Genomic DNA, 8000 nt, shown 5'->3' on the forward strand with positions numbered 1-8000 from the left:
CAGATGAAGAACAAAACTGGTACGTTTTAGGTTAACTTTAAAAAGTAATAAGAAGAAGTCCACGTTAAGGAAAGTTGATACATTATTCTAAACTTATAGCATCTTCAAAGAAAGGTGAAATACAGTTTGGTTCACTGTTGTGTCAGTCTTAATTTTTACTTGGAATATAGCTTATGTGTTGCAATTTCAGCACTATATAGAATGTAAATTCTTCACAGCAGAATTTCTTTTTTTTTAACTATATAATTTACCTTCTTTAAAACATTGTGTATATTTATGATTCTTTGTATATATGGTTCTAGAAATGGTGATTCATACTTTACAATTTTTCTCAATTTTGTTTCTTATTCAGTGAGAATATTTAAAAGAATGATAATATGGCTTATCGTGTTTGGCTTCTAAAGATTTTCATTGACAAAGACATTCTAGCCCACAGCTCAGTTTACCAAAACAGACAAATAAGAAGTACAAATAGGTAACTTATTCACAGCTTTAAAAATAAATGATTTTCCGTTATAAGATGAAGTCTCAAAAAACAATGAGGGGATAACATCAGTGAAAATTTTGGAGTAAGGAACTCTGAAATTTTGCTCCTCCATAAAAGCAATGCGAAAACTAACCAAAATTGTTAAAATCAACTTTTTCAGTTCTCTGGAAACTAAGCAATGGCTTTAACAACATGGGAAGTGTTTAGTCAAGAAAAACAGCTGCATCTCAATAAGAACAGTAAGCTTCATGGCATTTACACTTACACTAGTCCTATCATCTGTTTCCATGCTCCACACCACCATGAAAAATAACAGCCTGCCTTCCCAGTACTAGAGAAAGTAGAGCAGAGCTGGAGATCTTCCAAAGCGCCACTCAAAAATAGGAATCACTACCAAACGGCTCCTTGGAAGATACCACTTGAAAGGCTTGTCATTATTAGAGCTCACTAAAACTCTCCTAATGCTAAACATTTCTACCCAGATGGTGGAGGGGCATTTCTCAAATGTTTTAACCTCACAGTTGCCTGAAGTGATGGATAGCAGTTAAGGCAAACAATAAAGTAGTCAGAAAGCTTAAAAGAAAAAGCTGAGGAATGAGATGTTTGTCGGGGTTTTGAAAAGTTTCAACATATTCTTGGGAATCTAAAACGTCACAAATGTGTGTAGGGCTTTTCAGAAGCTCAAGAAAAACAATGAATATAATCATTCACCTCTGACTGAACATAAGGCTCTGCACAAGCAGGAAGTGAAGGTTAAAACAGAGCTGTAAACTGGCTGGTAGAGTGTTGAAGGCACGCCCCAGCACACGCACATACAGAGCCCCTATGACTGGAAGACTTGAAGACGTTTTGGTTCCAGGCATTTATGAAAAATGCTGTCTAATCATTATCTGACCACTAAGCTAAGTAAGTGGAAACTTTAGTGCCACAAATGCAAAGATAAAGAATTTACAACATTTCTTCATAGAAGTAATTAAACAACTACTTAAAGCAGCAATGAGAAACTCTGGGAAAGTAAGGGACTGATTTTCAGAGCTGTCACATTGTATTCTTTGAAATGTCCAGTTTTCAACACAAAAATTAGAAGATGTGCAAAGAAACAAGGAAGTATGGCTCACACAGGAAAATAAGCAATCAGTAGAAGCTGTCACTGAGGCAATCCAGACATTGGACTTACTAGGTAGACTTTAAAATGGCTATTTTAAATATTTTCAAAGAGCCAAAGGAAAATATGCCCGAAGAACTAAAGGAAAATATGAGAAAGATGTCTCACCAAATAGAAAACAAAAAGAGACAGGAAGAATAAAAAGAAACCAAATAGAAATTCTGGAGCTTAAAAATTACAATAACTGACAGGAAATAATCACTAGGGGAGCCAATAACAGATTTGAGCAGGCAGAAGAAACAATCAAAGAACGTAAAGTGTGATTACATGATGCTTAGCAAACCAATGCAGAAACAGAAAACCAAATACTGCGTGTTCTCACTTATAAGTGGAAGCTGAATGATGAGAACACATGGGCACATGGGGGGAACAACACAAACTGGGGCCTGTTGGAGGGTGGGGAATAGGGGGAGGGAGAGCATCAGGAAGAATAGTTAATGGATGCTGAGCTTCATACCTGGGTGATGGGCTGATCTGTGCATCAAACCACCGTGGTACAAGTTTACCTATGTAACAAACCTGCACATCCTGCACATGTACCACAGAACTTAAAATAAAAGTTGGGAATTAAAAAAAGGAAAGAGAGAGATCAATGAAGATTATCTGTTCTGAGGTATAGTGATTAAAAAAAAAACAATGAAGAAAAATGAGCAGAGTCTCAGAGATCTGCTCTGTGATGTGGGATACCATGAAGCATACCAATATATGCATAATGGGAGGGCCAGGAGGAAAGAAGAAAGAGAAAGAAATACAAACATATATGAATAAATAATGGCCCCAAGCTTTTCAAATTGGTTTTAAAACATTAATCTGTGCATCCAAGAAGTCAACAAACTTCAAGTAGGATAAGCTCAAAGAGACCCACACCTACAAACATTATAATTAAACTATTGAAAGCCAGAGAAAAGAGATAATCTTGAAAGGAGCGAGAGAGCAACCACTCATCACATACAAGTGATCCTCAATAAGATGAACTCATCAGAAACCATAGAGGCCACAAAAGAGTGGACTGACATATTCAAAGCACTGAAAGAAAAACCATAAACCAAAACTGCTATTTGTAGTAAAACCATAATTAAAAAATGTAGGAGTAATTAAGACAGTCCCAGATAAATAAAAACTGAGAGTATGCCACTAGTAAACCTGCACTAAAGAAATGCTGGCCAGGCATGTGGCTCACTCCTGTAATCCCAGCCATTTGGGTGGCTGAGTTGGGAGGATCGCTTGAGCTCAGGAGCTAGAAACCAGTTTGGGCAACATAGTGACACCTTGTCTCTAAAAAAGAAAAAAGAAGAAGAAGAGGAAGAAGAAGAAATGCTAAGGGAACTTCTGAAAGGACGCTAGACAATACCTAGAATTTATACCTAATTTACTTAAAGAAATAAAGGCCCTGTCATTCCAGACAGGAGGCTCCACTAGGGAGTATGTTCTCTGGGCAGCCACCAGGGGCCCGATCACCCCTGACAGGACTCCTAGGCCAGGCTTCACTTCTCAGATGCTCCAAGCCCTTCCAATAGTACTTTGGTGGATGACTTGGATTCATTTTTCAAGGCTTGCTTTGTTTCTCTGGTGAGTCAGGACTGTATCAATGGCATGATCAGGAAGAAATTCGAACTGGTGTTAATCAGCGTATCCAGAAGTTTCTGGATACTGCAAGAGAGACAATGTTTTTTGTTTTTTGTTTTCCTGAAAAAGATTGCAATTATCTGTCCAGAAACCAGAGTAAATTATCAAAGAGGATATCTCAGAACTAAGGAATGAATTACAGCATTAAGATGCACTGATCCAGAAGCATTTGACAAAGCTGAGGCATTGGTAGCAGGTGCTAAAGGACATCAACATGCAGCACAAAAAGCCAGCCGACATCCCTCAGGGCTCCTTGGTCTACCTTGAGCAGGCATCTGCCAGTATCCCTGCACCTCTGAAGTCAACCTGAGCAAAGGGCAAAGGCTGTCGGCCTGAGAGAGGGCTGGTGTGCAAGGTTTGCCATACATCCCTTCTTGTGGACTTGGCATTTGGGAAGAAGTCTTTGCAAGAGAAGGAGTTGATTTAAGTTTTCTGCTCCCACCAAAAATTTTTCCACTACTGTTACAAGCTGTTAATTCCTTGAGTACTCTATAAAATGTCTATAGCTTAGGTAAACCAAGTAAATTTTTTTTGTCTAGCAAAGTTTAGAGTGTTAGTGTGATGGTACGGATTCTTTCTTATGGTGGTTGTGCTTGTTTTTAAATTTTTGTGTGACTTATTGTCTTTTCATTTGTGTTTCCCATTGTTTGCTTGATCTGAGGGAAAATTTGTAATAGCCTGAGAATCAGGGGATGAGGATTTTTGTCGTAGGCCTCTTACGACAGTTACCCTTCAGTGGTAGTATAGAAAAATATGTAAATTTGCTCTGTTTCAAGACTTCAAACTACCTCAAGAAAAGGAATCTAATGCAACAATATTTGTAATGCTTCCAGAGCTCTCAAAATGAGGATTTTTTATAAATACGTCAGAAGAGGATTAAAATATCCTGGGTTAGTGTAGCAATATGACAGTAGGATCCTTAGGTTGATGCTTTTATTTGGCATAAGTTTATATTTTGTGTGCCGTTTATTTACTTTTTTGACAGGGAGGGCTGTAGTGGGAGCTGTGATATGCTAAATGTTGTTATGTTCTGCAGTAATGAATTAGTTTAAGTAATGAGGCAGACCCTGTTCTCAGCAGTGTGACAGTTGGGACATAGGTGAGCTATGAGGGGCTGAAGCTTGCTCTGATCATTTCTTTCTGTTTTGAGTTTTGTTTGCTTGTATAATTTTTGTTTTAAATTACGGGAGGTGAGACATTTTCCATTAAGGAAGATTGTTGCTAATGGATTTCTTGATTAAAAACCTAAATAAACTGATTAAGTTTTAGGCATTCTTTCAAAGGGGTTCTCGGTGAAGAGACTGGGGACTATTCTATTTGGTGCTTAGTGAAAACATTTTGAGTTAATGTACGTGCCAGTTATTGCCAATTCTTTATTAAATTCAAAAGCTTTTTTTGTCAAATAAATAGCAATTTTCCAAAAAAAAAAAAAGAAAGAACACTAGTTAAGGCAATTACATAGATGAACATAAAAGACAGTATAAACATGTTCTTTGTCATAACTTTTTTTCCCGTATATGATTCAAAAGACAACTCATAATGCAATACATATAAATGTAAGCTGATGGGCACACAATGTATAAAGACATAATTTGTGTAATTTGTTAGAAAAACAACATAAGGAGGGCGGAATGATGCTATTTAGGAGCAAAGTTTTGTATACTATTGAAATTAAAGTTGATATTAATCTGAACTAGATTATTATGAATTAAGATATTATTGATAACACCCAGGGTAACAACTAAACATTACTCAAAAATATATAGGAAAAGAAATGACAAATGAATTAAAATGGTACTATATCTCTCTATGTAACACAAAAGAAGATAGTAATGGAGAAACTGAGGAATACAAAAAACACAAGACATTGAAAACAAATAGCAAAATTATAGACAAAATCCTATTTTATTATTCATTACATTAGAAATAAATATATTAAATTTTCCAATTAAAAGACATAAATTGGCAGAACTGATTTTTAAAACATCATCCAACTATATGTTGCATACAAAATATATACTTGAAAGATACAAAAAGGTTGAAAATAAAAGGAAAGAACAAAATATTCCATATAAATAGTAAGCAAAAAAGAGCTGAAGTGGCCATACTAATATCAGACAAAATAGATTTTAAAGCAAAATTGTTACTAGAGAAAAAGGAGGACATAGTATAATGGCAAAAGGATCAACTCAAGATATAAAAATTATAAACTTATATGTTGAATTTTGAGGGTTCTAACAACAGAGCCCTCAAATTACAAAAGTAAAAACTGACAGAATTGAAGGGAGAAGTTAGCAAATCAACATTAATAGTTGGAGACTCCAACACTCTACTTTTAATGATGGATAGAACAACCAGACAGAAGATCAGCAGAAAAAATAGAAAACTTAAGAACACTACAAACCAACTAGACCTGACAGACATCATAGAACATTCTACCCCACTATGGCAGAATACATATTCCTCTGAAGTGCACATGGAATGTTTTCCAGGAGAGATCACATATTAGGCCATAAAACAAGTGTTAATGTGTTTAAAATGGTTGTAATCACACAAAGTATGTTTTCTGACCATAGTGGAATGAAATTAGAAATCAATAACAAGAAAAGTGGGGAAATTAGCAAATATGAGGAAATGAAACAAAAATAATCCTTAATAGCCAATGGGTCAAGAAGAAAACACAAGGAAAATTAGAAAATACAGTGATATGAATTAAAATCAAAACATGAAAAAGTAACTCATGGGCAGCAAATCTGTGTTCAGAAGGAAATTTATAGCTGTAAACCCTTACACTATAAAAGAAGAACTATCTCAAATCAACAACCTAAATGCCTTAAGAAATTTGCTGAGAGTTTTTGTATACATGGATGTTGGATTTTGTCAAAAGCTTTTTCTGCATTTGTTGATATAATCATTTAACTTTTCTTCTTTAGCCAGTTCATGTGATAGACTACATTACTTTTCAAGCATTTAACCAGCCTTGCTATTTAGAGTTAATCCTAGTTGGTTGTAGTTAACATTATGTCTGAAAGTACCCTTTTCAACTGGATATAGCTGGTTCTTTATAGATCAGTGGTTCTCAAAACGTAGTCTTCAGACTGGCAGAATCAGCATCACATGGGAATTTGTTAGATATGCAAATTCTTGGGCCCCAGTCTAAACTAATGGAATCAACAACTGTGGGGGTGGGGTGAAGAAATCTGTTTTAAGAAGCCCTCCAGGTGACCCTGATGAACACTAAGGTCTAAGAACCACTGGCATAGATGGAGTGAGATAAGCAGCACAGGCAAATTCTACTATCTCTTTCCTACTTAACTTGTAACTCCAATATCTGTTTCCAAAGACCACTGTAGAGTCCAGTGGTTTTCAATCCTGGATGCACATTGAAATCTTGTAGAGAAGGCTCCAGGAACTCTAATTTAATTGTTCCAGAGTATAGCCCTTCCTCATTAGCACTTTAACAAAAGTGAGTTTATCAGATTAGGTGAGGACTCTTTGAACCACAGTTCAAATGAACTGCTTAAAAGGTCTGACATGGAGCCCAGCTATCTGTTTTAAAGAAGCACCCCAGACCACATTGTGCGGAAAACTACTCTAGAGCAATGATTTTAAACTTTTTGACCGGAACTAATAGGAAGAAATATGCATTAAATGCATGGTGACCTAGCAGACACATACTTGTATGCATGTATGTATGTATGTAGCTACATAGCTGTATGTATGTAGCTACATAGATGTATGTATGTAGCTACATGTATGTGTATAACATACATGTAGCTACATACATACATGCATATATATGTATATACCTACATATAGATACATACATACAAAACCCTTTTGAAATCATATTTATCTTTACTACATACTATGTACTTTGGTATATTCTATTTCACATTTTAACGGTTGTTTAATGATTAAATGTTGATTTTGTGACCTGGTAAAGAGTTACAATGACTACTTTGAAAACAGCTGTACAAGATTTATCCAAAATATTCAAATCCATCTCTGTGATGTCAAGTGACACCATCTTAACAGGATGGGGGCTCATAAAATTCAATGAGTGGGAGAGGGAAAGAATGGTAATGATCTTTCATGGGTGGCCAAAGGCTGAGTAAATGTTCATTGAAAGAGAGGGCAGACTTGGGAAACGGCTCCCCCAACTCAAAGGGAAATTATTGTGGGGAAACACCCCAAGAGGTTTTTTTTTGCAGTTTCCTAAGGGGAAAACCCTGTATTTGCTTTTTAGGGTCTTTTCACTGCTAAATTTCAGATGTTCAGTGTAATAGAGAAGTTATGAGTCTGAGTAGCTCAGGCTTTATGATGACCATACACTAACTTAAAAATGTAAAATGAGCAGTGGCTTATTTTTATGGATACCATTTTATTGCCACTCAACTTCTTTCCATTTTAGACTAAAAATATTCAATTGAAATTAATAAAACAAACAGCATGCATTTGTTGGTAAGAAACTGAGAGGAATTATTCCAAAGCTTGCACATCTGGTTGTAACTTAAAAGATTTAAAATATTACTAGGCTTCATTGGTGATTCAGTATTGTAATTACCCATGAAAAGGTATGTTAGTGCTTTATTGTGTGAATTAATTACCAATCCCATGAGACAACACCTGCAAGTCCATATTTAATGCATCTCTGTTCCCATTAGCAACATTCATGCAAACAGAGCATTCAGGGAGTAAATCTACCAAGTTATTTTTTGT

General features: G+C 35.8%; 1 pseudogene; it reads left to right on the forward strand.

Moving 5' to 3' along the window:
• The first annotated feature begins 377 nt into the window (after positions 1–377).
• On the forward strand, positions 378–3614 carry LOC104657846 (annotated as a pseudogene).
• Positions 3615–8000: the final 4386 nt, after the last annotated feature.

The sequence above is a fragment of the Rhinopithecus roxellana genome, chromosome 7 (genome assembly GCF_007565055.1).
Source record: "Rhinopithecus roxellana isolate Shanxi Qingling chromosome 7, ASM756505v1, whole genome shotgun sequence".
In the NCBI taxonomy this organism is placed as follows: domain Eukaryota; kingdom Metazoa; phylum Chordata; class Mammalia; order Primates; family Cercopithecidae; genus Rhinopithecus; species Rhinopithecus roxellana.